This window comes from Carettochelys insculpta, chromosome 1 (assembly GCF_033958435.1).
Source record: "Carettochelys insculpta isolate YL-2023 chromosome 1, ASM3395843v1, whole genome shotgun sequence".
Classification (NCBI taxonomy): Eukaryota; Metazoa; Chordata; order Testudines; family Carettochelyidae; genus Carettochelys; species Carettochelys insculpta.
In genome coordinates this window covers 73500330-73523078 of record NC_134137.1, presented here as the reverse complement: position 1 = coordinate 73523078, position 22749 = coordinate 73500330, and the positions used below count along the sequence as shown (strand labels likewise).

Below are 22749 nucleotides of genomic sequence, written 5' to 3'. Positions count from 1 at the left end.
GAGGCGCTAGGAGGATGAGCTCACGGGGGTCAGAGCAGCGGCTGGCCTGGGTGGTCTAGCTCCTAAACATTGTGGAGGCCTTAGTGGCCCAGCCCACCCCACCTGCAGAGCCTGCTGTCCTTGTCCCCGTGGCAGGGGGGACTCTCCCTCCTGCCCCCATGCTCCCCAGACTCCATGCCACACGTGATGGCACATCCTGTGAGGTGGGCGATGGAGACAGCAGGGATCCATCTTGCCCAGAGCTCTCCCTGGCCCCACCACCCCACTAAGCCAGAAGGTGTGGCAGCTGCCCACCCCCAGCTTTCCACATCCCTGTTGTCCCAGCCCCAATCCAGCCCCATGTAGACGCTGCCCACAGGGTGCAATGGCTTACATAGCTGCCGTGAGTCACGGCCCTCAACCCCCAACCCGTGACTGATGCCCCTCCCCTCATGCAGCTGCTCCTCTCCCCCAGTTCAGGAGACCCCTCTGCCCCATTTGCAATTAGAAGGGCACCTGTATATATAACTGTTATATTTTCATTGTAAATAACTACTTTTCCTGTAGAAGGGCTTATTTGTTTGACAACCCTTGTCCCTCTTTGGGGGATAGTGGTGAGGGGGTGCTTTAGGAGAGGGGGGGTGGAGGGATGGTGACTCCCCCGGGGGGTGCCCTGGGGACGGTCACTGGGAAGCCGTGTGCAAAGGACTACCCCAGGGCCTCCTGAATGTGTGCCCTGTCCTTGTGCACCTGCCAGTTGGGGACTGCCTGGTCTGTTCATATCAGCCCCCTTCCTCTGGCACCCACCCCTGGAGGAACTCCTCCTCCTTCCACTTCACCAAGTTGTGCGGCCACAACTGTGGGGATAGTTTCCCCCCACCATGTCGAGCTGTGTGAGGATGCATCAGAACTTCTCTTGCAATTGACTGAAGGTTAGCTTGATGGGGTTCCTCGCCCAAGTGAGGTGGGCATTGAAAATCTCCCATGTGTGGTCCAGGTGGCTGGTATGGGGCCTCATGAGCCATGGGAGGAGTGGGTAAGCTGCATCCCCCACCATGCAGAGAGGCATCTGTGTCTCTCACACAGTCAGCTCCGGGTGGGGGACACAGGTGCCCTACTCCATCCTGAGGAACAGGCTTCAATTGTGGAGCACCTGTGCATCATGCATGCATCCCATACACACTATGTAGATATCGAGGAACTGGCTTTGGTGGTCCACTAGGGCCTGCATGACCACCGAGGGTTACCCCTTCCTAATGATAAAGCTTCCAACGCTGTGTTCTGGGGCCCAGATAGGGATGTGAGTGCCATCCAGTGCCCTGGAAAAATTTGGGAAGCCCAGGCTGGGGAAGCTGGCTACAAGGGTATCCATATTGTGGATGCGGATGAGCCTCTGGAGCAAGATGTCACTGATGGTGCACACAGGTGTTTTGCTGAGGTACCTCTGCCAACAGCAACATCTGTTGACAGAGGCTGCGTGTGTAGACATAGCTGAAGACTTTTACTGATCAGACTTAATTTGTTTGAAATCAGCGAAAGTGAACTGTGCTGCGTGTTCACTAGAGTTCCATGAGAAGTGAAAGTTACTGCTGATTTACACTGGAGTCACTGAGAAGAAAATCAGATCCAATCTGAAGGACCTGGCTTAGAGATAAATGCATAGGATTTTGGAGATGTTATGTTAACTTCCTTTTGCAGTGCTTAGGTAGTACAGGTTGAACCTCTCTCATGTGGCACCCTTGGGATCTGACCTGTGCCGGATATGAGAATTTGCCAGACCACAGAAAATCAGTATTATCTATCACATTACCAACACTTTCACTGCTTACTGGGCTCTTAGAAGACATTTAGGAGTAAATTACAGCTAAACAACAGCACAGAACTCTGAGAGCCAGGACTGGTGGCTGTAAACAACCTTTATGGGAATATGTGACACTTGGCCACATCCCTGCGAAGTGGTCATCTGGTTACCTAAATCAGGTTGGATTATGGATGTTGTTGGATGAGAGTTTCAGATTAGAGAGGTTCAATGTGTATACTTAAAACAGAGCAGCATGGGATATAATGTTAAACTGCTTGGATATGACTGTAATACAAGATCAGCTAAGGGTATTGTAACTTTGAATTTCCATGCTTGAATTGGTTTGTAAATCTGTATGGCTGGCAGAGCTATGCAAAATGAGTTTCTCAGGATTGCAAATGTTGTGCCATTTGCATACTCATGAAGCTCATTACCATAGCCCCACGAGAGTTTGCCATCAGCAGAAGGGGGTGCCGGCACTTCAGAGGCCGTGTGGACATGCCTCTGAGGCTAAATGCCCCTCTGTCACCAGCCCCTTATGCCTCAGTTTGAGTGTCGGCACCCCCGTCTGCTGACACCGAACTCTCATGGGGCTATGGTAATGAGCTTCATAAGTATGCAAATGGAATGCCATTTGCAATTCCAAGAAGCTCATTTTGCATAGCTCTGCCAGCAGTGGTTCTGGGTGGAGCGCTGTGTAGACATAGCCCATGTGAGATTTGAACAAACTCTGTATCTGCTGGTAAATAATGAAATCAGTAGATTAAAATGACAGTTCTTTTATCTCCACCTTGCACTGTACTGCTGCTATCAACAGTCTTTATGGAACAATAAATGCTCAGTTAGCCCAGAGTAGCTGCAACAAATTTTACTTTATTAGTAATATCATCATTTTATTTTCCAATGCAGTATGTTTCTCACATATTTTATATTCTGTGCTATGTTTTATTTGGCCATTTCCCCTACTTAATTAAAGTTCCATTAATTCACTTCACCACAGCAATAATCGGTGGCTGGAGAGGAGGAGGAGGGTGGACCAAGAAAGAGAGAGCTGTTAAAATAAATGAAGCATTACCCGTGACTGTTGCACACACCAGCGTCTCTTCTTGTACCTGTGTTGTACACCTGCTTCTAACCATTACAAAGATAACTCATTTCCCATGCTTTCCAGGCTCAAGGGCAACAGTCACCTGCACCACAAAGAATAAGTACTGGTTGGGGTAATTTTGGAAATATGTAGCAATTACTTGCTGCAGAAACTGAGATCCCAGCTCTCCTTAATGAAGCATGATAAAGATCTGGCCTCAAAGAGGGTGAGCCAGAGTGACAAAGGTTCACTATTCTGGACCATTAGTTTGTAGAACCTCCACATGGATTAACTACCCTTTCTTTTTCATCCTTTTTTTCCAGCTTCTTTTCATGATCTGTTCAGCTTTTTAGTGTCTCATGTCACCCTCTCTTCTTTTCCTTTGCAGAGTGTTCTTACTAATGATCACATCAGGCTCATTTGATTATTCCCTCTTTTACATTACCTTCCTTTTTACTTAACTATATTTTAAAATTTAAGAATATTTATTCTTTCTGATGTGACCTTCTCACTTACTGTATTTAAATAAATGGCATCATACTGTTTCCTTATTCTCCTACTCCTTTTAACCATATGGTCTTTGTAGATTTCCATCCTCAGATGATACCTCCTTGGTTTCCTTTATTATTATATATATATATAGCCATGCAGAAATATGCTTTTAAAATCATACTGAAGTGCTGGCTTTAAATAAAAAAAATCAAGATGCTCAAATTTAAAGCTCATTTCATTCCAATATGCCAAAGTTGTATATACCTGTACCATGCTGTATGAAACAGCAAGGCTACGTCTACACTAGGACACTACATCGAAGTAGCCTATTTCGAAGAAACAGCATCAAAATAGGCTACTTCGAAGCATATTGTCCACACATCCTCTGGAGCTGCTGCCGTCGACGTTCAATGTCGAAGTAGCGATGAGGAACGTCAAAAGGAGCCGCTCTGGAAGGAAACATGGAGCGTCCACACACACAAGTGCTCCCTGTCAAAATAAGGGGCCAGGAAAGCCTGTGGATGGGGTCACAGGCTGGACTAGCCCTTCTGGGACAACAGCAAGCCAATCCTTCAAAGGGCCCCTCCCAGGCACACCTGGCCTGCACAGCATGAGGTCTGCAGAGCACTAGCCACACTCTCGCAGACCAATGCACAGCAGCCATGGACCGCCAGCAGCAGCAGCAGCAGCAGCAGCAACAGCAGCAGCAGCACCTGGAAGCCTTCCAGGTAGTCACTCAGGGAGCAAGCACCCTGCTAAGGTGCTGCACAGGAGGCCGCCCAGCAGCTCCTGGCAGGGAGGGCCCTCCCAGGGGGCAGATGGGGACACCCCTGACCACTGGGCTCCCCTGCTCCTATTCCTTCCCTGCTGGGTGCTCCGCCGCCTCTGGAGCTACCCTGGGAGCTCTGAGTGGTGGGAGCAGCTGGTCATGGGGGAGCAGGACAGCGACCAGGGGCTGCGGAACTTCTGCATGCACCAGCAGAACTTCCTGGAGCTCTGCCAGTGGCTCACCCCTGCACTGAGGCACCAGGACACCCGGATGTGGTGCGCCCTCCTTGTCGAGAAGAGGGTAGCAATAGCTGTCTGGAAGCTGGCCACTGCAGACAGCTTCCGCTCTGTGGGACACCAGTTTGGAGTGGGAAAGGCCATGGTCAGGGCCTTCATCATGGAGGTAAGGAGGCCTGGGCATGCACCCACTGGGGGGCGGGGGCTGGGTGTGGGGCTGGGGAGGTGTTAGCCGATGGCCAAGGATGTTTGGTGAGGTGCCAGCTATGCCTGTTTTATACCATCTGTGACTTTAACCGCTAGGACTCACTGTCCCTTCGCGGCGGGCAGCCCGGGCCAGGCTGACGGATGCCCCAAGGTCCTAAACACCCGTGACTTTAACTGCTAGAGCTCAGAGCCCCTTCGCAGTGGGCAGTCAACACTGACTGACAGGTGCCCCAATGGCAGCACTAAGAGCCTTTCCACACCCGTGACTTTAACCGCTAGGACTCACTGTCCCTTTGCGGCGGGCAGTCAGGATTGACTGACAGGCGCCCCAAGAGTTTGCCCCGTGGAGGCGGCACAACTCAACGCTAGGCTCTTAGTACTCTCACCTAATGGCCAGGCTTTATAGCCAAAGCGGCTGAGGTTCTTTAATTGTGTTGGCTGCTTTACTGTAACCCAGAGAAACAAGTCAGGCTTATGCACAAACGGTTACCAAAATTTATTAAACTAGATTCTAATCATGTGGTTACAAAATTGCTAGTGCCTACTTATTTAAATGTATAGATGTTACACACACAAACAAGTTACAAAACTGAAGCCACGATCCCAAAGAAGGAAAACAAAGTATAGAGCTCTATTTCAAAATATGCGTACACTAAAGATAGGAGATCAGGTGTGGGTGCTTCTTACCCTCCTTGCATCTCTTGATTCCAGCCGTGCCAAGCCAGGATCGGTCACTCAATTCCACGGAAAGACGAATAAGGGACAAGGCTTAGGGACCCTTTTAGCTGCAGAAGCCTTGGGAGGCTGTCACTTATCTGACCAGCAGATAGATAGTGAAAAGCACTCAAAAATCATGGTGCTGTAGGTCCCACACTTATACCTCTGTACTCCTTTATTCTCTTTCTCCTTTCTTATGCCAAATTGGGGCTGGTCTGTCTGGGTGACGCCAGCTCTCGCAAGAGTAGTTTACGCTTGCAAGGGAGAGAAACAATAAGTTTCGACTACTGGACATTCCTTTTATTAGGGTAAATATTTTCCCACCTAGGATGTTGGTGTGTGTGCATCACTTTATTTAGTAGGGGCTAAGAGCCATGTCTGTCACAGCTTCTCTATCTGCTGTGAACCTAATCGTTGTATATGTTCCCAGAGGCACATTGTAGCAGCACACCTGTGCTTTCTCACAGCTTCAAAGGCTGTGCTGGAATTTATGTTAAGTGCCCTGTTGTTTTGGCTCCCTTGTTTTCCCAGCAATGCCGGTCTGAGAGGGGGCTGGCTGTCTGGCTACAGAAGGGAGGGATTCCAGGGAAAGAGGGGTTGGGTGGGGGGGTGCCTGAGGAGGTGCATGGAAGCGGGGTCCAGGGGGAGCAGCCTGGGGCACCCTACACACCCTCATGGGCACTTGTGTTCCTTCCCCACATATGGTCTGTGTGCTCAGTGCCATGCTGCTCCAGAGGGTCATCTGAGTTGGGGACCTGGATGCAACTGTCACCGGATTTGCTGACATGGGGTTCCGGAACTGCTTTGGGGCCCTGAATGGGACCCACATCTCCATTTGCGCCCCAGGCCACAGCGTGGGAAGATCAACCAGAGGGGTTACCACTCCATGGTCCTGCAGGCCATGGTGGACAGCCGGGGCCTCTTCCAGGATATCTATGTGGGCTGGCCAGGCTGTAGACATGATACCCGCGTTTTTAGGAACTAGGGCCTGTGCCACTTCCTGGAGGCAGAGACCTACATCCCACCGTGCCCCTCTGTCTCGTGGCAGACGCGGCCTACCCCCTCCAGCTCTGGCTCATACGCCCATACATCAGTCACCTCACCGCCAGCCAGGAGCAGTTCAATGTCCAACTGAACCACACCCACCAGGTGGTGGAGAGGACCTTTGGCTGCCTGAAGGGCTGCTGGCAGTGCCTCTTGGCCTGCCTGGATGTCAGCCTCCAGAACATCCCCCAGGTTGTGAATGCATGCTGCATGATCCACAACATTGTTGAGAACAAGGGGGAGGCCTTTGTTCAGAGGTGGGCAGTCGACACCAACATGGGCTTCCCCAAGCCAGCTGCTGCAACCAGTTACCAGGCCCACCACGAGGAGGTATGGGTCTGCAAGGCCCTGTGGGCCCATTTTGATCAGGGAGACCCTGGAGCACCTCTCTGGCCTTCCCTGGAGGGCCTCCCACACACCACCCCCCACTGCCCACAAACCATCCCCCTCACAAGCACACGTCTCAGGTTCTTTGGAAAATAAAACAGTGGATTATTGAATACTGCTAAAACTGTCTTATATGCACACCCAAAACTGGAATCAATATACAAAGAGGGACAACTATATACAAGGGGGACAACTATATACAAATGAGGGGCCAGCAGATGGCTCGGCCATTGGCCCATCAATCTGGGGTGGGGGTAGAGGGGCGCGACCCCTGGCATGTATGTGTTGCAACCCCCCCTTGTCTGCAGTCCCCGGTGAGGCTGGCTGGGGACTGGGAGGACTGGCAGATATGGCCAGGATGCCTCCACCAGCTGGTCTTCAGCCCTCGTGGGCTCCGATCCTGGGGGGCTGTCAGGCCGTGTGGCAGTTGGGGCGTCAGGTGAGGCAGGTGGGATGGAAGGGGGGCATCAGGTGGTGCGGCGGTGAAGGCAGCAGGGGGGCAGTGGGGGGCAGGAGCCTCCCAGAGCGACCTAGCTATGTCCTGGAAGACGCCCATGAATTCCTGCCATACTGCCCGGCGCCAGGTGGACTCCTCCCTATCTAAGGGGAGCCTCACCTTGGCCACCTCCATCTGCCACTGGAGAGCCGCCAGGAGCTGGGGGTCCACGGAGGCCATCCCCTGGGTCCGGTGGTGGCTTACCCATCCTGCTGGCCTCGGAGGTGTCCCCGGACCCTGGTGGTGCTTGACCTCCAGTGGGCTCTTGGGAACCATGGAGGGTGCTTGGCTGCCTGGGGCCTTGGATGGTGCAGCTGCAGAGAGGGAGAGAAGGAGGGGAAGGGTGTTAGTACTGTGCCCTGGCCCGTGGCCCATTCCCCCTGTCTCCCCTTGGGTGCTGGGTCTCCGTCTCCCCTCAGTGGGTGTGGTCTCCCTGCTGGGTGGCCCCATTGTATGATTACCCCGCCCCCGGGGTTAGGGCACAGTGCTGTCCGTGGGTGTGGGTACTGATGGGTGCTGATGGCCATGCTGCTGTCCTGGGACCTTACTGTGGCTTGGCAGTTGTGGGTCAGGGTTCGCTGGGGGTGTGTGGGGCTCCTGGTCATGTCTGGTGCCCTTGCCCCATGGCCTGGGTGTGTGTGCCCTGTGGGGTATGTACCTGACTGTCCATTGCTGTGTTTGGGGAACCCTGGTGGGCGGACACCCGGCTGGTGCTCCACGAGCTGGTGCTCCTTCTCCACCATACCAAGGTGGGGCTCCTCAGGTGGGCCCCGGGGTGAGGGGCTGGCCTCAGGGCCGGACTCCAGCTCCGAGGCCTGCTGGGACTCCTCGGCTGCGGTGTCCAATGGGGCCGGCGGGGGAGGAGGTGTCCCAGGGGCCCAGGATGGCCCTGAGCTCCCTATAATAGGGCAAGCAGCGGTGGTGGCCCCAGACCAGTTGGCCCAGGCGTAACCTGCTGCAACTGCTTCACCTGGCTCCGGACATGATCCGGAGTGTGAGCAGGGTGATCTCACGCAGCCAAGCCCTCAGCCGGTTGGGCAAATGCTTCCGCTTTCCAGGTCCTGCTCCCCATCAAGGTGAGCACCTCCTCCTCACCCCAGAGCCCCAGCATTTCTTGGAGCTCAGCCTCCAACCAGGAGGGGCCCTGCCACTTTTTGCCCCCCTCTGTTTGGCTGCTGAGGGTCCCTGGGTCTCCTAAGAGGGGGAACCCTGGGAGTGCTGTGGGGACTGGCTCAATGCCATGGAGCTGGGTGGTCAGGTCGGGGTGCTTAGAGGGCGTGTAGGGCTAGCATGTGCGTGTACTGTTGCCTGCGCACTCTCAGCTTCCTGCAACAGGAAATCCGGGTCTGTGGTGCTTTAAAGGCTGCTGCATGCGGTGATCATAGAGCCCTGCAGGGGCTGGACAGCACGTCTCAACTCCTCAGCCAATTGCCACCATGGAGGACCCTGCTATTTCAAAGTAGAGGGATGTGGATCATCTACACACACCCTACTTCAACATTGAATGTCGAAGTAGGGTGCTATTCTCATCTTTGGATAGGAATAGCAATTTAGATGTCTTGCCGCCTAATGTCGATTTCAATGTCGAAATAGCACATGGAGCATGTAGACGCAATGCATGCTATTTTGATGTTGTGCCGGCTACTTTGAAGTAGCCGGCTAGTGTAGATGCACCCCATGTGTTTAATACCTCCACATGTGCAATAATTATTCTCTCTTTTCTGGTCATACTTCATTTATGGTCTTCTGCAATAGACACAATAAGATAATGCTGGAATGCATTGCTTAACATGTTAATTTCCTGATTTATGTAGTTTAATACAGGCTTTTGGCAAAACAAAAAAGCAGTCTAGTTGCACTTTAAAGACTAATAAAATAATTTATTAGTGATGAGGTTTCGTGGGACAGACCCACTTCTTCAGATCATCACCATACCAGAACAGACTCAATATTTAAGGCACAGAGAACCAAAAATAGTAATCAAGGTTGACAAATCAGAAAAATTATTATCAAGGTGAGCAAATCAGAAAGCAGAGGCTTTTGGAAGTTTTTAAATGATGGATGAAGGGTTGGCTTGTTTATTTATTGTATTTGTTTTATTTCAGTTTTACAATTGGGGAAGAAAGTTTTGAGTGAAAATAAGCAAATAATTTCTCAGGAGAGGGTCCGAGAGAGATTTGAAGAGCTGACCTTCCTGCTTTGAATTAGGAGTTCTTTGGAGCAAAAGTTGTCCTTTCTGAATTTTACCTGCTGTGTGTTGGTTTTGGAACAATAGTCATTAAGGATGAGATTGTTCTAAAGCACCTAAGTGACTTAAGAGCACAAAACCCATTTATTTTACGTGGCATGTAGGTAACTAAATCCCTTTGTGGCTTCCGCCCTAAGTGACTCAGGAGCACACTTGCCCCTTTATGGGGAGCCCAAGTCCCAAACTGAGGCTGCTCCTACACTATGAGATAAATTTGAATTTAATTCAGTTGGCTCAATTTTACCACATGACTGTCCTCACTGTAAGGACCATTAGCTTGATTTTGGGTGCACTAATCTCAAGATTACAAAATTGCAGATACCTGACGAGTATATCATCAAGCTCAAATTCAGAAGTTCGATTGAAGGGAAGTGTGGAAGCTCCATGTTTCAAAATCGAACTTCTTAGCCGCCAGAAGTGTCCCGAATGTAACCCACAATGCCCCTCTCACTGCTTCACTCAGGCTGCTGCTCTCCAGTAACAGGAAAAACCTGATTTTCCAAGCGGCAGCAGTGAGCCTTTAGCTGTGGGCTCATGTTTGTTTATGACAATCTGAGAAATGGCTTCTTTCTTTCTATGCTGTCAGCTGGGTACGAGCATCTGCCCATTCAAGTAGCCCTGCGAGAAGTGCACAACTGTCTGTACACTTGCTATTTTTTTCTGTGCTGCCTGTTGACAGATCCTGCCCCCCTGTACCACGTGTCACCAAGGCTGTGCTGGGGTTGTGCTTCCATACCACCCCAAGAAAATTCTTCTCAGTGTTTTACATGTGTGTGTGAACCCCCTCCCCTCCCCCACAGGTGCCACACAGTCTGGGTCTTTTCTTCACTTGGGAACCTCAGGTGGGTAGCCCCCAACCCAACCCAATACAAAAATGTGCCTGCCGTTTGGTGCTGGCCATGCTGCTAGTTACTTGGGAAAGAGAAGGCTTTGCTGCTGCTGTGGGGAAGTCTCCCCCAGAAGTTAAGATACTGGGGTCTTTGGGGAAGGAACAGCTCAACTGGTTATCCAGAGATGCCTCCCTGTCAACTTGGCCCATACCTGGGCTTGCTGCTGTCACCAGGGAAAAGTCTTTCCTGGCAACTTAAGGGCTTGCTGCCAACGGGAGAGAATACTTCAACTGGTCATCCAATGACACCCCCCACCTTGGCCCATGCCTGGGCTTGCTGCTGCAGCTGGGGAAAAGTCTCTCCCAGAGGCTAAGGGACTCGCTGCTGCTGCTGGGGAAAAGTCTTCACCAGCAGCTAATGGGCTTGCTGCCGATGGGAGAGAATACTTCAGCTGAATATCCAGCGACCCTCCCCGCCACCACCTGGACCCATACCTGGGCTTGCTGCCACCAGAGGAAAACCAAAAATTCTTTTTTCTGTGGTGATGGGAGGTGGGATGGATGGCCAATTCAGAATACAGTTGATGAACCCATTCTGGCAACATAGTGTGTGGGGAACCCAAACATTCTTTCTTCTAATTTCGAGTGTCTTCTTCATTCTTTCCAGGGATTGACATATTTTCAGGTATTGGGAGGGGAATGATACAAATTCAATGGGGGAAGATGCTCTCAAGACCAGCAAGTGTACCAAGAATGCTACAGGGCTGAGGGAACTGTGGGATAGCTTCCCACAATACACTACTGCAATACTCGATGTTAGCTGATATGTGTGTCAGCAATAACCCAACTTTGTGGGGAGCAAGGTGTGAAGTGAGGATGATCAAAATTGAACGTATAAATTCCGAAATTAGAAAATCAATATAAATAAATTCAAATTTATCTTGTAGTGTAGACTCAGCTTTAGATTCACAAAACCTCTCACTCAGTTTGCACCCAGCTGTATAGGTGCCTAAAGTTCCGAGGCACCTAGGTCTCTGTCAGCAGTCTGGTAACTGACTACCAATCTGCCAGTGAACTAGTGAAGTGATGTCTACAGCTCATGTCTGTACCTGTCTCATGCATAAGACTTAGAGTGCTCCTCAAACTAGTCTTTCACCTGTGTAATCTGATGAGCATCTTCATCGGTTATCAGATCAGTCTCCACACCAAACATGCCTGTTGTAAGAGTTGGTAGTGGTGTCCTCCCGTGACCTTTAGTCCAGGGCCCTCACCCTGGATCTGGGAGAGCTGGGTTCAGGCCCCCCATGTGTCCTAATATACAGCATGGATTTGAACCTCTGTGGTCCACCTTTTAAGTCAGAGCTGCAAGTACTTGGTGGTGGAAGCCTTCCCTAGGAAGTTCTCCTACTGGAACTGTTTTACTTGATAAATAATGACTGAAGCAGGGATTTGAACTTAGGCTCCTGAGTGTTCTGACCACTTGGCTATAGAGTAATGCTCACTCTGACCCTAAGAATATTTAATAATTTATACAAAGTGGAATAAATTCAAAAGGAGAACTATATATCCCAAGGTATCCTATTGACCAGTGTTTTCCAAATTTAAAGCCCCTTTTTGGGGCTTCGAATTTATCAGCGTACTCCCCTCTCCCAGTGCCATCCCAGTGGTTATCTCCTTGAATTCCTTTCGTGTACCATTGTACCACACTATGAGAAACACTGCTATAGACTACTGGGTAGAGCACTTCAAGCTTTCAGGTAGGCTAGGACATGTCTGCCCAATTCCCAGTATCATGCTGCAAATTATAGTTGAACATTATTTCTCCAGCTAATTGTCTGTCACCACATCAATTCACCAGGCTTAGATGGAGCTCAGAATCTTGCAGGAGTTGCTGGCACCTTCCACGACTGGACCCTAGATCAATACAACTGAGCAGAAACAACTACAAAAATCTTCTCTCCTATTGCTTGGCCAAAGTTGATCATTAAGAACAACAACAATAAAAAGAAAGTGCATAGTGTTGGAAAACTGCTGATGTCATGAGACAGGGAAAAAAAGGGTGGAGAGGGAGAAAACAAAGTTGATCATTAACAAATACCATTCACAGGGCTCTTGTTAGCACTCATCTACTTGCTTTTACAAAGCCAGTCAACAGAGGTTAAACCCTGGGGTAATAGACTAATACTGTTAGTGGTGGTAGCTTTGTTTTAATTTTGAGCACTTCATATCTATTTATTCTCTATCCTTAATTAAGATAGACTATATTAAGCTTCCAAAATAATTTAGACAAACTGGGCTGATTTCGAATGCTGTTAAATAATACTAATTTGTTGCTCTCTCTTACATTCATGCTCTACCAGCATTTTAGTGTTTGGAAAGCAAATATGGAATTTCTAAACAATCCCAGAGGGACATTGTGCTAATTCTTTGTGTGAGAAGTGCCTTATAATTTGAGCATGCCTTAAGCGCCACTAGTTTCTGATAAGGTATTTGTAAAAGTGCAATGGCTCTTTAACTGATAGCTCAGTTAAAATGCTATGAATATAATTGGCTAGGTAAGGAAAATTCTATTCTTTGATGGATTGTGTATAAGTGAATGAATCTTCTCAGTCTCCCCACAAATGCACTTCAAAGTATAAATGGGATTCCTTTGCCAAGATCTTATTGTTTGGGGTTACTGTGTTTGAAGGTGTGAATACAGTAGGTATTAAGAGCTTCACTTCTCTTAAAAAGAGACCTCTCCTGAGAAGGTGTATTACTTTAAAAAGGGGGTGGGGGAATGTTGTGGGATGAAGAAATCTAACCTTGGCATGCCTATTGCAAATCTCTACAAATACATGGAGTGGGTGTTAGTAATACAAAAAGGATATTTTAGGAAATAACTCTTTCTGTGGTGCCAAAGGCCAGCAACATGAAGACAAGTGGCATTATTTCCACTTAACAAATAACTAATATACAATCAAGATAAGAGTAATTCATGATCCTCTTATTAGATTCTCCTTGACCAGTCACACAAGTGCACTCACTGCATTTAGAATTCTGCAAAAATCAGGGGACTTATCAGCTATTGGTATTATTAACACATGACATTAATCTATCACTGTGTGAGAATGGACACAGTTTAATATTCAATGAAGAACTCTAATTGCAGTTGACTCTGTGGACCATGCACATCCATTATTCACAGATGCAAGATGTGCGTTTTTATTGATTTCTTTTGACTAAGCATAAAAGAACAGTTAAAACATCTTATTGTTGATCACCTTTTATGCATATGTGAAGTAACCTGGTCAAAGGTGCAGCAGCAACACAAAAAGAAGGATGTGAAGGAAGATGTAGATATAGCAGTCTGTTGTGCTTTAGCATTTAGTTCCCCCCACCCCACCCACTGAAAGCCTAATGGAACAGCACTACTTTGCTTTCCTGTGAATAAGGACATGCCCACTTTCTTCATGATAATGCGCACGTTGGCTAAAATGAGCACTTCTGGGCAAAAGTATTGCTTTTTTTTTGCTTTTTTTTTCCATAGGCAGACATAGCTGCAGTTTCAATGAGCCCGGTTTTACAAGATTCTTTTATGATAGCATTTTTTCAGCAATTGGGGTATATTTAGATAGAGACTAAATATAGTAGTATATTTTGCTTTCACCTTAAGTGTCTTAAGTGACCCCTGTGAAGTAAGTTTCAACTTTGTTGAGTTTTGGTGGCAAGTGTACTAGATGTTTTTAAATATGTCACCCTGAATAGCGTTTAAATGTTGTTGAGGATCGCTATCTTTTCCTTTATGTTTCCCATATCAGACTTGTTAAAGTCACTTAACTAGTCATGTAGTCTGACTTGTCTGAATATGATGCTGTTTTCCTCCTATGATATTAACTAACACTACTCTTAAAAGAGTGGTTATTTTGAATCCTACTAAGGTTCTGGACTTAGTGGTTGCATTTGTAACAGTTTCATTGGCTTCCATAAATGTACATAGTCATTATTTCTCTGACTTCTTGTCACAGTAATTTTGAATTTCAGTTTGTATAGTGTGCTGTCCTTATATGATGAGTAACAGATATAGTTGGCTTCCTGCTGTTTTCAAGAACAATTGTCAGTCTGAACAACACTTGTCTTTGTCACTGTAGTAATGTTGTTTCTTCTATTGTTGTTCAGGGTTTATTTGTAAATCCAGGTTCAAAGCTTACCTCTTAGTTGCTGAGGTTGTTCTTGACTAATCTCTCATTAGTACCTGTGGTAGAAATTCTAAGTCTCATTCCCAAGATTCAGTTAGACTAAGCAGAGTTCTTTATTAAAATATTAACAATATTTTCAACATTTTAAATATCTCCTTTCATCTATACATGTAAAAGTGCTTTATAAGAGAATACTATTACTAGAGGTCGAAGGTGTCTAATCCGACATCCCCTGGACCTCACCGGTGCTGGACGAGAGATTTGCTGGACCACCGGAGGTCAGTATTGTCTAGCAGCATTGCCAACATTTCCATGGTTACTGGTCTCTTAGAAGACATTTAAGGGTGGCTGGAAACTAATTTTATGGGACCACAGGAAACTCGGCCACACATATGATAAGTGGTCCTCCAGCTAACTAACATTATGCCGGATTATGGAGAGTTCTGCATTAGAGGGGTTCAACCTGTATTACCATTTTACAAATAGGGAAACTGTGACACAGAAAAGTAATTTGACTTGCTGATGATCTCATGGCCAGTTAGTAACATAGGAAGCCCAGTGCTTACTTCATTATGTTTTGTACATTTCTTTAGCAGAGTATGATATTCACTGAACTCTGAGCAACCTCATCATTTGGGGAAGTTGAAGTGATTTTTCTCGAGCTTTGCTGTGTCTTAGCAAATACTTGAAATCCTGCACTTAAGTAATGCAGTCCAATACCCATATTTTATGTCACCCATCATGCTGCAGATTGATATGGCTAATCTCGCTGTTACTGCTCCTCTTGGTCATTTTGGGAATCTCAATGAATGCAGAATAGTAATCAATTAAAAGTAAATAGGCTTCTCTGACAGTTTGAAAGGGTCCCTATGAAGGTAACAGGGAAATAGAACAAGGTAATAAATAATTTGTAACTGGAGAAAATTAATCAAGAACCCCCAAGTCCCACTGTACCTGCACACTGGTGCTCTATCACACTATTTCTTAGAAGGGCAGGAGACCAATAATCAGGTGTCTGTAACATAAATGAGTTTTATTATTAGGGAAGAAGTTATTCAAACGTATAAATAAACTAAAGGAACCAATTCAAATTACAATATAATATCTTTATTTGGTAGAGTGATTTTTACTAAGCAATATCCCCAAACTCTTTACAAAATTAAATATACATAACTATATAGAATAAATGACAGGTGGCAACACTTTTGTAGAGACTTTTTATGTCAATGGATGAGATCATAAACCAATTCACAGGAGGGAAGGAGGAAGGAATTAGCTGGCCTAAATGGGACAGAAAAGGTTGTATTTCAAATCAAGTGTAAAGAAAGATGGAAAGTTGATGAGTTTGATCCCACATCATTAAAATTGATGGAAGTTATTCCATTGCCTTTATAAGGAGAAGGATCAAGGACTAAGGCCTAGTTTACAGTCAGGGATAAAATCAAATTTAAGGGTCGTAGGCTGATTTTATAAAGCTTCAGTCTTCACCACAATGCTCAATAGGTCAATTTTAAAGGGCTCTTGAGGTCAACTTTTGTACTCCTGATTTCAGAAGGAATAACACCATAAATCGTTTTTTCAATAGCGACTTATGCAAGTGCATGGTCCATCACACTTCATTCTATTTTGATGCCAGCAAAGCTCCACTGAAATTAGATAATTGAAATCAGTGGAGCCACATCATTTTAAAAGTAGAGAAGTGTTGCTTTGTTGGATAAAGGCAAAGGAACAACATTGTGAAACAGCTTCTGGCATGAAAGTAGAGCCAGTGAAGTTGGCGAAGGGAAAAAATGTTGTCATATGTCCGTGTGTGCACGTGTGTGGGGTGACAGGAAGCAGAAGTGAACAAACGTTAGGATTTTTGGGGAGGGAGCATGCATAAGTGAATTGCAATAGTTTAGGTGAGAGGAGATGATGACCTGGATATAGATTCTGTACATTAGTAGGAACAAATATTCCCTTGACACCTTTGTCATTGTTCTATATAGAAGAGTGTGGTGAGGTTACTGAGAATTTCATATTCTCAGAACTGCACGTGAAAATGATGGCATTGATACTCTGTGCTAATTCAAAGGGATGGTCACATGTCTTCTCCGGCACAGAAACATAAGGTGACTACTGCCATAATTTTAATGAACCATGCATTTGGGTGATTTGCATTTATATTTCCTTTAATTAGCCAAGGTATCAGGATACTTTGGCAGGGCACCCTAGCATCAAAAACTAAATTAATAGCTTTGCATTCAGAAATCCCTTCCTATGTTTTTATACCATCCTGTTGGGTACTTCATAATCATTCCTTAGCTCTGTTATGTGGATTCTGAATCCACACATGACTCACTGAATTTTCATGGCTGCTATCTTTCCACTCGCTACAATAGAGAATATATTTCTTCTATCTTTTTCTTACATCACTCAGCACCTAGAGGGTGCCTGGCAGCTTATTAGCAAACGTCCCTTTCCTTAACCTTGGGAAAATGGTACCCATGCCTTCATTTATTCCCCAGATGACCAGGATGATCTCAGTTGAGTGACATATCTCCATACTTTTCCTGCCTCCACATCTCTTTGCCACCTTATTAAACTATAATTTGCAGTTTAATCAAAATGGAGTGCCTGCTTTTCTTTTTCTTATGGGAACCCTACCCTGTTGGGCAGATTAACATATTCTGTGTTGTACAAACATCATATTCAGTTCATGAATCTTACCAGCGGATTTTCTTGAGCTGTTTGTAGCCCTGTTAATGGGTATTGTAGATTGGGTAGCATCGTACAGCCATTTTCCACTCTTTTGCCACAGGAGTTAACGAATGCACAAAGCACAAGTCAGTAGAAAATCAGATGCTATATCTTCACAGCTTTGATGTGCTAAGATGGAAGTTAGTTATCAAAGTCGTATCACTCCTTTCTCTAGGTTTGGTTAGGGTATTAGAAAAAGACTCCAAAGACCTAGGTTCATGTTATTACTCCTGTACAAAAGTTTCTACGTAACCTTTCTAAGCAGGGGTACTAATGTTCCACCCTCACAGTAGTGTTCTTAATTTAAATAAATTAGAGATACTGAAGTACTTTGAGATCTACAAATACAAAAGCCAGGTATTATTTGAACAGGGAGGCAGCTTTCTATTTCTTTCTTGTATAGATACCATTGGAACTTAGCCAAACACTTGCCAGAACAATCTCTTCTTCATTAGCATCTCTCTCTCTCTCTCTCTGTGCAAATAACATCTATGAAATCACATATTGTGGCTATTTCTGTGTAAGGTGTGCTACAGATCTTTCAGAAGCCGCATCTACTTATATTGCACCTAGTTCAATTAACTCATATTTGTGTTATATCCATCTTTTCAGTGCCAAAATATATGAAATTAGGAAATAATGTTGCTAAATTGTGCCTCATACCCATACATCTCCATAAATCAGTTTTATATCACAGTATTTGTAATTTAACAATTAATTTAAATTATTCAATTGAGTAATTAAACATTTTTGCCCATTTCATTGTAATATGGCCCCTTTTCATCTTGCAAAATGGTGGTTAGCAGCAGTGGTGAGGATCTATGGTCAGTGTCTGAGTCTGCAGGTTCTCTCATGGCTTATCCATCCAATATTGGATTTGCACGGTTGATTGCAATAACCACATCAGTCTATTTCTGAATTCTTGAGTCTGAGAGTTTTTCCTTCTAAGACAAAGTTCTTTTGCATGGCTTGTACATATACCGTGCCCTCTTGTAGCAATCGTTGTCAGGTATTTCGCTCTGATGATGTAGATTCCCAGGATTTTGGATCAATGTTGAATTTTTTCATGGTGTTTTTACATGTAGCCTTGAATCTTAGCTTTGATCTCTCTCTTGTTCTCAACCCACATGACAGTTCACCGAAGAGGATTTCTTTGGGAAGATGTTCATCACCCATTCTTCTCACATGACCAACCCATCATAGTCTTCTGCTGTAGAGGATTGCTATGAGGCTGGGTATGCCAGATCTTGACAGGACATCTGCATTTGAAACTTCATCTTGCCAGTTGAGGTTCATAATTCTGTGGAGGCAGTGAGAATGGAAGCTGTTCAGTTTTTTCTCATGTTTTGAGTAGATGGTCCATGCCTCAGAACCATATAGCATGATACCAATATGCATGCCTGGTAGATGAGTATCTTTGTTTTCGCTGTCAGTTTAGGCTTGTTCCACACTCTTTTCCTAAGTCTGCCAAAAATCGTAGCTGCCTTCTCAATTCTGATATTCAGTTCTTCGTACATGGATAGGTTTGTGGTGACAGTAGATCCAAGGTGACAGAATTGTTGAACCACATCTAATGGGCTGTTATCCAGAATGACATTGGGTCACAGGTATACCTTGAGTGAATACAACAGTTTTCTTCTTGCTTATGTCAAGGGAAAACAATTTACAGACTCTGGACAGAGAATCCTTCAGTGACTGCAGTGTGTCTTCATTATGAGCAACAAGAGCTGTATCATCTGTGAAGACGAGTTCCCTGATAAGGATTTTCTTGATCTTAGTTTTGGCTTTGAGTCTTGCAGGTGGCAGAGAGAGCCATCTAATCTTGTGTGGAGAAATACATCTCTGAGTGAGTTTTGAAATGCACATTTTAGTAGAACTGAGAAGAATATGCTGAAGAGATTAGGAGCAAGAACACACCCTTGTTTGACTCTATTGTTCATTGTAAATGGTCCCAATGTAGATCCACCATATTGCATTGTTGCTTTCATGTTTTTGTGAAATAATGTTATGTTGAGTAATGTTGGTGGGCAGCCAGTCTTGGTTAATACTCTGTATAGTCCTGATCTCCTGACTGTGTCAACTGCCTTTGTTAAGTCCACAAATGCTATGAATAATGGCTTTCCTTGTTCTTTGCATTTTTCCAGTAGTCATTGAAGTGAGAAAATCATGTCCATTGTTGACCTGCCAGCCACATTATGTTTCTGCATAGACTCGATCTGCAAGTTTTCACAGGTGTTTGAGAATGACACATGCAATTCCTTTGCCTGTGATGCTCAGTAATGAGATGCCTCTGTAGTTGTTGCAGTCATCCTTGTTGCCTTTGTTTTTATAGAGGGTGATGATGTTTGCATCCTTCGTGCCATGTGGGACATCACCAGATCTCCAACATTTTAGGAGTAAATCATAGAGGAAGGGGAAGAGCACAGCCTTGTTTGCCTTCAGGACTTAAGCTGGAATTCTGTCATTTCCTGGTGCTTTTCCATTGGAGAAAGTATCAAGAGCTTGAGAAAGTTCCTCATCTGTAGGCTCTGCATCTAGCTCACACATTTCTGGAAGAGTTGGGATGAGGTTGTCAAGTTCAGGTTGTATTGTAAGCTCATGGAAATAAAGACTTGAGTTGTGTTCCACACATCTGGACGTCTGCAGCTTTTTTGTTTGTGATCATCTGTCCATTTAAATGCCTCAGTGGGGTGACCTTGGTAATGTTTGGTCTGAGTGCTTTCTTCAGTCCATTATACATGGTTTTCAGGTTGCCCAAATCAGATGCCTTTTGAATATTAGAACATAAGTCAGCCCAATACTTATTCACACACCATCTGGATTCTCTCTGAAGAAGAGATCTTATGTGTTGAAGTTCATCTCTTGTGTTTTGAGATGGGTTTTTTATGTTATTCAGATGTGTCTTGTGTTTTTCTTCAAGAAGAGGCTGAAGAAAGTCAACATTTTCATTGATCCAGTCTTTGTTAGAGAATTTACATGTTCCAAAGGCAGATTTGGCACATTTGTGTATTGCATCTCTCAGCATGCGCCATGTTTCATCAATGGTTTGTTGGTCAGGTTTTTGTTCGATTTTGCAAGTGAGATCATCTGCGAAGAAAGAGCATTTTAATGCACCTCTGCTATTAAGGTATTGATTTTTGGCTTATTGCATTTCTTTGTCATATAGAGTTTCTCTGGGATGATTTTCACTCTGCTGATGATCAAGGAGTGATCAGTGTCACAATCTGTACTGTGATATATGTGTGTAATTTTGACAGTGCTGAGATGTTTTCTGTTTACCAGTACAAGGTCAAGTTGATGCCTGTGACCGGATCTGGGGTGGCTCCATGAAACCTTGTGAAACTCATTCAAGTTAAAGAAAATATTAGTGATGCAGAGCTGTTTTGAAGAACTGAATTCAGGAAGACTTTGACCATTTTCGTTCATTTTCCCAATACCACGATGACCAAGGCAGATGGGCCAGGACTGATGGTCACATCGAACTCTAGCATTGAAATTGTCAAGGATGTACAGATGTTTGTCATTTGGAAAGGAGTCGGTAACTTTCTGAAGATTATAATAAAAGTGATCCTTGTCTTCAGTGCATGACACCAACATGGGTGCATAAGAAATGATGATGTTGACATATCCTGACTTGGTGCAGAGCTTCAGGGATATAATACATTCTGATTCAGCTGTGGGCACATTGATAGATTTCAGCAGATTGTTCCAAACAGCAAATCCAACTCCATAGAGGTGGTGTCCCTCTGAACTCAAGCCTTGCAGAAGAAAGTGCAATTGGTTTCTTCCACTGAACCAGTATCTGCCAGCCTGATTTTCTGGAGAGCAGCAGCATTGACGTTCCATTTGTGTAGCTGTTGATCTATGACTGTTGTTTTGCATATTGAGTCAGTGTTCATAAGGTCATGGGCAGATTCAAGTCCTGGACACGTGGTCTGCACATTTCAGCTACCGAGCCGAAGGCAAGTTGATTTCTTATTTAATTTTTTGGCAGGTACATCAGTTACATCTACATTTCGATTTTTGGTCTATTCCCATTCACCCAATGAGGAAGACAGATGTGGCAGGTCAGCAACTTATTGACCAGGAGCTGTCTGGCTTCAGGCAGGTGGTAGCTGAGCAGTGGAGTGTGATGACTCCTCCCATGAATGAAAGTGACCTGTGTCAGCCTCCCCTTCACCAGTTGAGGATAGAAGGGTTTATTACCTGTAACTGTCACTTCCCATATTGTTTCCACGCCATCAGCAAGGATGGAGTGTCCTCTCCATTTGGCACCCTCTTACAAGCTGCTTTGCCTGGGTTAGTGTTTGGAGCAAGTGCATTGCGCAAGCAGCACTATCCCTCTCTCGTTTACCCCAGCTGAATCCAAAGGAAAGACACAAGTCAGTATGTCTGGAACTCAGGTGACTGCAAGGAGATGCCGGAAAGCAGGTTTGATGAATCCTCCCTGCTAACTGCCTGAGGGTCTCCACTCCATATTTTCTGTCTGGGTTTACTCCCATAGGCTTTGGATCTCCCGAACCTACCCACAAGACAGTGGGGAATTCTCTGACAGGGTTGTCTTCCCTGGGGTGACGTAAGGAGTCATGCTCCCTTGGATGCCGGTGACCAAATCATGGTTTATACACCATTTGGATTAACCAAATAATCCAGGGACCCAAGTATCCCAGACCCACATCTCATGCAGAATGAGGGGGCAGAAGCTGCTCAGTATGCCCACCCACCATCACGCTTGGTGGTTCGTGCTGCCCACCTGGCACCTGCAGGCTGCTGGCACTGCTGTTGCTGCCCTGCCCATGCCTTGCGAAAGACCATATGAGCAAGAAGAAATAAGACATGGCAAATGGCAGGGAGGATCGGTCCGGCTCAGCCACTGCCTGCTCCCCTGTTGCTGAGCTCCCCCCTGCCCACAGCCCCCCTCTCACCTCTGGCCTGACCCACTCCCAACACCCCCCTGCCCACAACTGCCCCCTGTAACTCCTGGCACGCTCCCAACAACCCACCTTCCTGCAGGCTCCCTCATCCCACAACCTGGCCCACTCCCAACACTGCTCAGCCCAGTCCCCTAACCACCCCTCAGGTAAGTTAAAGACTTACCACTGGAGATGCTGGTACCTCCAGCTGTGCACGGTAAAGCAGCTTCTGCCACGTGGCAAGGTGCTTGCAACCATGCAGTCAGAAACCTCCAGCCATGCTCCACAGCTCCTCCGTACCCTCTGGTCCAGCCCAGACCATTCCCAACACACTCCCAGCCCACACCTCCCACTGCACCCTCCAGCCCAGTCCTCGAATGTCCCCAGCCCACTGCTTCCCTCCCCCTCCCCCAGGTAAGTTAAGGACTTACCACCGGTGCAGCCCACAGGAGCTGCCGGTACCTCCAGCTGTGCACAGGAAAGCAGCGTCTACTGCGTGGTGGGGCAGCAACAGACACGAGCTGTGAAGCAGCTCTGGCTGTGTGGCGGGGCACCCACAGCCATGCAGCCAAGTGCCTCCAGCCACGTTCCACAGCTCCTTCAGCATGCTCTGGCCTGGCCCACTCC

The 22749-nt window shown here is 46.2% G+C and overlaps 1 long non-coding RNA gene across 1 annotated transcript in view; it reads right to left on the bottom strand.

Annotated features, from left to right (window-relative positions):
• Positions 1-7417: 7417 nt before the first annotated feature.
• LOC142005311 (uncharacterized) overlaps positions 7418-22749 on the bottom strand; it is a 117288-nt gene continuing 101956 nt past the window's right edge. The window contains exon 4 of the long non-coding RNA XR_012643091.1: positions 7418-7529. This is a non-coding gene — a long non-coding RNA (uncharacterized LOC142005311). The remainder of the gene's footprint in view (positions 7530-22749) is intronic.